A 6,721-nucleotide genomic window follows, 5' to 3' on the forward strand; every position below is an offset into this window, starting at 1 on the left:
TGTAACAAAAAGCTGATAGACCAAAAAACACTTTTAATGTATTGTAATTAGGAAATAGCTGGCTTCTGATTGTGATGGGGTGAATTCTAACATCTGTATTGTCTCACCCTTCACATGAGACTGAAAATGGAATAAAAGCTTTAAAAATGCCTTTCAGCTGCCCCATCTCTGGGTCAGAAAAAAAGTATTGTCTGCCACTGAGGCAATGAGGTGATCTCGAAGGTCCCTTCCAACCCCACCCAGCCATTCTGTGATTCTGTGAACTTTCAGGTGAAGTTTTAGACCCAAATGGGGTGGGGTTTGCTGTGTTATCCCCAAACCCTGGCTAGGAAATGCCAGATTTGGTTTTAGACCCACTGACACTCCGTGAGTGCTGTGACACCTCCCCAGCCTCCCTGAGCACGGATCAACATCAGCTTTTAAAAATTATCCTTAAGGGATGGAAAGTTTGGCATTCACACCCCCTTAGGTGGCTGTAACTACAGAGAATTAACATCAAGCTGCAGCCAAAGGGACCTCCCTGGAGCCTGGAACAGCCTTGGTGATGTAAATTTATGTGAAGTGGCAGCAATCCTTTGTGTTTCCTTCTTCAGCAGCTTGGCTTCTCTCCCAGTTTGCCTTAAAGGGAGATTTCCTGGCCATGGGAACAGGGCCACTGCACTGATGGGGGTCTGAAACCCCAGCCCAGGGGTATTTAACAGCTGTAACTACAGCCCAGGTGTGTTCAACACCTAAAAACACAGCCCAGGTGTGTTTAACACCTAAAAACACAGCCCAGGGGTATTTAACAGCTGTAACTACAGCCCAGGGGTGTTGAACACCTGAAACCCCAGCCCAGGGGTATTGAACACCTGAATCCCCACCCCGGGGGTATTTAACAGCTGTAACTACAGCCCAGGTGTGTTCAACACCTAAAAACACAGCCCAGGTCTGTTTAACACCTGAAACCGCAGCCCAGGGGTACTGAACACCTAAAAACCCAGCCCGGGAGTATTTAACAGCTGTAACTACAGCCCAGGTGTGTTCAACACCTAAAAACACAGCCCAGGTGTGTTTAACACCTCAAACCACAGCCCAGGGGTATTTAACAGCTGTAACTACAGCCCAGGGGTATTGAACACCTGAAACCCCAGCCCAGGGGTACTGAACACCTGAAACCACAGCCCAGGGGTATTTAACAGCTGTAACTACAGCCCAGGGGTATTGAACACCTGAAACCCCAGCCCAGGGGTATTGAACACCTAAAAACCCAGCCCAGGGGTATTTAACAGCTGTAACTACAGCCCAGGTGTGTTTAGCACCAAAACCCCAGCCCAGGGGTGTTTAACATCTACAGCACCAGCCCAGGTCTGTTTAACACCTGAAACCACAGCTCAGGTGTGTTCAACACCTGCAACACCAGCCCAGGTGTATTTAACATGTGGATCCACAGCCCAGGTGTGTTTAACACTTGCAACACCAGCCCAGGTGTATTTAACATCTGGATCCACAGCCCAGGTGTGTTCAACACCTGCAACACCAGCCCAGGTGTGTTTAACACCTTAAACCCCAGCCCAGGTGTGTTTAACAGCTGGATCCACAGCCCAGGTGTATTTAGCACCTGAAAACCCATCCCAGGTGTGTTTCACACCTGTAACTACAGCCCAGGTGTATTCAGGAGCTGTGTGCTCACAGCCCCTCTGCAGCATCCCAGGGATGGAGCTGCACTCCCCATCCCCACACTCCTGCTGCTTCTCCTAGGACAGGAACAGGAACAAGAATTGAGGTTTGGTTCCTTTTCCCACCCTGCTCAGCAAAGGGAAGGGTCTGAAATGCAAGCAGGTTAGAGAGAATTTCCCTGGCAATATTTCACAGTGCCCCCAGGCCCTTTTTTTCCTGCTGAGGATTCCCAGCCTGAATACTGAGTAACCCGAGCTCCCAAACACTCTGGGAGGTGATGGATTGCTGCTGAATGCTGGCTGAAGTTTTAAGCCAACAATTACTTTTCTCTGCAGACTTTTTCCCCACCAGAAACTGGGGGGCAGAGCATCTCAGAATTGTTTTTATGACCAATGCTGTCTCCTCCATAGGAACTGGGATGTTTAAGGGATGCTGGGTTATGAATTGCTCTCATTACTGGGTGGGGGGAAAAAATGCCCAGAGCCACGTTGGTGTTTTTTGTACATGGTCCTGTTCTGTGTGAGGGGATTAATCACCACTTTTAAGGAGGATCAGAGCTGAAATGATTTAACCTCTGAGCAGAAACTCCATTTAAAAATGAAGGTGCCCACTCAGAGATCCTGAGCCTTCTCCTTCCTGCAGCAGGGAGGGAATTTGGGCTCCCCAGGGGCAGCTGGGATGGAGCTGGGCAGAAGGAATGTTTGTAATCCCTTCAATCAGGTGGAGAACAACTTCTGTCAGGGGAAAGAGACCACTGAACAACAAACCCAGGAGAAGGGCTGAACCCCCAGAACAGCAGTTTGGTGTTTCTGCCATTTGTCTTTGGTTTGTTGGAAGTCAGAGTGTGGCACGTTGTACACCACCCCCCAAAAAATTAAATAATCATTGAAAAAAAGGGCAGCTTTCCCCTTCATCCAACAACATTAAACACATTTAATAAAAGGTTGTCTCTGCTTGAAGGTCATGAACTTCCTACAGGCAACTTCTGGGGCCCTTGCCTGCCCTCAGCACCTCATGGTCTTGAGCAGGTGATTGTTGCAGGCTGGGATCCAAGGGAAAAAACACCACATGATCCACATCAGGGACATCAGTGACAAACTGATATTTTTGGGGTTTTTTTTTGGGCAAAGTGGTTGTTTGGACACTGCTGTTTCTCACCTGCCAAGCTCAAGGGCAGAGCTGCTGAGCCATTTCAGCTTTCCCAGCAAACCCTGGGTGTCCTGTGGCCACACAGCCCCTGGAGAAATCCAACAGCATTCCTTAATTCTGCTTGTCCAAGGAACAACTCAGAAACAGGAGAGACACAGCCACCCACACAGGCAGAGCCCACTCCTGGTGGGTCCATTGCACATTCTGTGTCCTCCAGGCTGGCAGAGTGATTTCCACCAGGAGACAGAGGCATGAGAAGGCTGAATGATGCATTTGGTGGTGCTCAAATTACAAACCACATCCCCCTGAGCACAGAATCATTGGGGATGGAGAAGATCCCTAAGACCATTGAGCCCAAGCTGGGCTTGATGCCCTCCTTGTCCCCAGCCCAGAGCTCCGAGTGCCACACCCAGGAATTCCTTGAACACCTCCAGGGATGGGCACTCCAAACCTCCCTGGGCAGCCCCTTTGAAGGTCTGACCCCCTTTCCATGGAGAAATTCCTCCCGATGCCCAACCTGGGTGACTCCCATGGAGCACTTGGCATTTCTTGCGTGGACCAAAATTCAAATTCCGGTTGGTTCAGCTGGGAAAGAAGGGAGGTGACACCCCCTTGTCTCGAGTCCCACCACCTGGAATGTTCAAAAAACCCCTGGAGGTGGCACTTGAGGACGTGCTGTGGTGGTGGCTGTGGGCTGACGGTTGGATCTGATGACGCTTAAGATCCAACCTTAACAATTCCATGACCTCACCTTGAACATGAGGTCCCCTGGGACCTGCAGGAAGCTCCAACCTCGCTGGGCAGCAGAAGGGAAGGACCTGGAAGGCCAGCAGATCCCAGAGGCATTGGGAGGAGCAGCCCAGAGAAGGGCAGGGGCTCTGTGGGAGCCCTGAGTCACCGAGCTTTGATGTCACACACGGGTTTGATTCTCTCTCCGGCTCCTTGGTAACAGCTTTGCTCAAACCCCCCAAAGTGCTGCCACGTCAGACTAAAATCCTTCCATTTGAAGAAAAATAAACCCCACAGCAAGGCCAGGCTCGCTGGTGACTCACTGTGACACTCCCTGAGGGTGCACTTGGCATGCAAGGAGCACACGGAGTTCACTGCTGGAGAGAATGATCCTGATCACAGGCACATCCCCACCTCACGGTGCTTCCCGGGAAAATACCCACTCCAGAGGGCCTGGAGTGGATCACAGCCAGCTCTGGTTTTACTGGAGGATATTTAATATCCTTGCTGTGTCTCTCGCACCTCCTCTCTCCAGCAATTTCCCCCCAGACCTGCAGGAACAAAGAACTCAGGCACTCGTTTGCCACAACATCCCTTGCTGCTCCTCTGAGATCAAACTGGGACCAAGGCACAGGAGCTGGCAGATTTCCCTTCTGTTTGATGCTGAAAAAAAGTGGTTTTCTTCCTAAATCAGTTCCACCTACCTGCTCCAGCCTCACTCAGTGCCTCATTCCCAGCATTTCACATTATTCCCCAAATAGGATCAACTTCCAAAGTGTAAAAGCACAAATCTCTCCTGCTCTGCTCCTTTCCTCTGCTCCTGCAGCTGGATCCTGGTCACAGACTTCTCATGGCAAAGATAATTTTTTCAGGCAAAAGCAGAGGTTTAATTTGTCTGCCCAATTCCAGGAGTGGGACTTTCAGCAAAAACACAGCTCAGAGCTCTTTCCCTGCCCTCAAACACCCCCTGGCTATCAGCCAGACCCCACTCAATGCTGCAAACTCCTTTATCAGGCTCTGCTGTTTAAAAGCAGCTCTGGGATACAGATTTCTTGTTTGCCTGCTTTTCACCAAGAGTCAGATTAGAAGACATTCAAGCTGACTTTGACCTTTTCAAAGCAGGCCAAGTGTTAATAATATTAAAACTGAGAAGGGGGGGAGAAAAAATTCTCACTCCCTGACATAGGAAACAGGAGAGAGATCCAGTGAACTCTCATGTCTGACAAAAACATTTCATCTATTAATGGACTTTCATCTCCTTGTCTCCACTACACTCACCCATGAACCTTTTGCAGATCTGATCCCTCCACCACGATCAAACTTGTGAACAACGTGGCAAGGAGCTGAAGGAACCTGTGAATTTCTTCTATCAGTTTTTAGGGAATAGTGGACTCCAGCATGTGCCAAGTCCCTCCCAGCCCTGCTATTTCTGTATCAGCAACAGATGAACACGAGGAAGAATCTGCTTCGTTTGCAGTTTGCTGGGGAATTAATCCACTTCCTGCAGCTCCAGCCTCCCAAATGAGCACTGGCAGCTTGATCTTCATTTTGGGATCACTGGGACAGCTGCACTGCCCTGCCCACCCACAGGACTTGGTGAGGAAGGAGGGATGGTTTTCCTGAGCAGAAAATGCCTGGTTTCATAGGACACAGGCAGAAAAACTCACCGCCAGGTGCTGAGCTGCACTCCAAGCTGGAAATGGCTCCAAGGCCAGGCTGGATGGGGCTTGGAGCAGCCTGGCCTAGTGGAAGGTGTCCCTGCCCATGATCATCTGGGATGAGATCATCTGGAAGGTCCCTTCCCACCTAAACCAGTCTGGGATTCCATGGAATGCCTCAGCTGAAGCAGCAAAGCAGCCCCAGGGTGAAAGGATGGGAAGGATCCAACACAAGGAGGAGGGATCAGCCTCAGCAGTGACACTGGGACACTGCCATGCAGCTCCCCAGGAGGTGTCCCCACCCAAAAGGTGTCCCCAGCATTCTTAAGGAAATATAAAACCTTGCAATAAACACACCACTGCTGGGTGAGCTGCCTCAAATCCTGCCCTGACCATGGCACAAGCTCTTCTGGGTGCCATCAGAATGTGGCTCAGAAGTTTTTGGGCACGACACCTCTGACAAGCTGGGAGTTTAGGGTTATTTTCCCTCCAAAATTTCCCACTTCATTTCCACCAAGGCCAGCTGCAGCTTGCCATGCAGGGGGTGAAGGGTTAACCCGGGGGGTGCTGCAGCCTGAAACTCAAGGTGCTCCCTCCAGCACTTCCCAGCAGTTACTGGCTTGAGAGAGAATCAAACTAATTACCTTAGTAATTACCAAACTAATTACTTCTCTAATTACCCAGTGTCTTTGTTCACATGGAGCTGACATTCTTGCAGAGGAGCCCTGGCTCAGTGCCCCACGTTCTCCTGGAATTTTGCTGCCTCTCTCAAGGCCTTGAGGAGCCAGGTCCCCCTCACACCATGGCCGAGCTCAGGTCCTGTCCCTCTTCCCCAGGGAGGGGCAGATGCTGCTCCAGAACACTGATGATCAAACCAGAGATGCCCTTGCTGCCAGGTCTGACACTTGTGAGAGCAGCCAGGGAGGTGACAGAGCCAACACAGAGTGAAAGCAGCAGGGTGTTCACCAGCAGCACCCCTGCCCCTGTGCCTCACCTGCAGGTGAATCCTGCCCTGGGGGTCACTCACTGCTGTCCTGAGCTCTGTGTGACACTGGGAACAGCCCCCAGCTCCTCAGGAGTCAGTGCTGGAACAGGAACGTGAGTGGTGTCACCAGTGCTGGCCATGGCCCCAGAGGGTTTTGTGGGAAGAGAGGCTGAGCACAGAAAGGACCCTCTGGGCTGCAGGACCTCGCCCTCTTCTGCTCTCTCCTCCCACATCCCCTCTTGTGTCTCCAGCCACTCCCAGAGTGTCAGCTCAGCACAAATCACCGCAAATTGTGGGCTGACCAGCTCATAAAATCCACATCTGCAGCTGTTTGTGCCCAAATCTAAATCCTTGTCTGCTTTTGCCTGCAGCACCCAGCTCCTGATGGAACAGGACTGACCACGAGCAGGGAGCCACAGCCTGTTGTCACCTGGCATAGGACAAACCATGACTTGTGGGTCCTGCTAATCACATTTGACACGCTGGACAAAAATCCTGGCACTCCTCCAGTCTCTCTGCCCCTGCTGCTGGTGAAGGAGGC

At 51.1% G+C, this 6,721-nt stretch overlaps 1 long non-coding RNA gene across 1 annotated transcript; it reads right to left on the reverse strand.

Annotated features, from left to right (window-relative positions):
* Nucleotides 1–2,564: 2,564 nt before the first annotated feature.
* On the reverse strand, nt 2,565–4,927 carry LOC121340587. Its single transcript, XR_005953331.1, has 3 exons — nt 4,816–4,927; nt 2,818–2,896; nt 2,565–2,701 (listed from the first exon to the last, which is right to left on the reverse strand). It is a non-coding gene; the product is annotated as an uncharacterized LOC121340587 (long non-coding RNA).
* Between the last annotated feature and the right edge of the window lie 1,794 nt (nt 4,928–6,721).

This window comes from Onychostruthus taczanowskii, unplaced genomic scaffold (genome assembly GCF_017590055.1).
Source record: "Onychostruthus taczanowskii isolate IOZ18803 unplaced genomic scaffold, ASM1759005v1 scaffold41, whole genome shotgun sequence".
Classification (NCBI taxonomy): Eukaryota; Metazoa; Chordata; class Aves; order Passeriformes; family Passeridae; genus Onychostruthus; species Onychostruthus taczanowskii.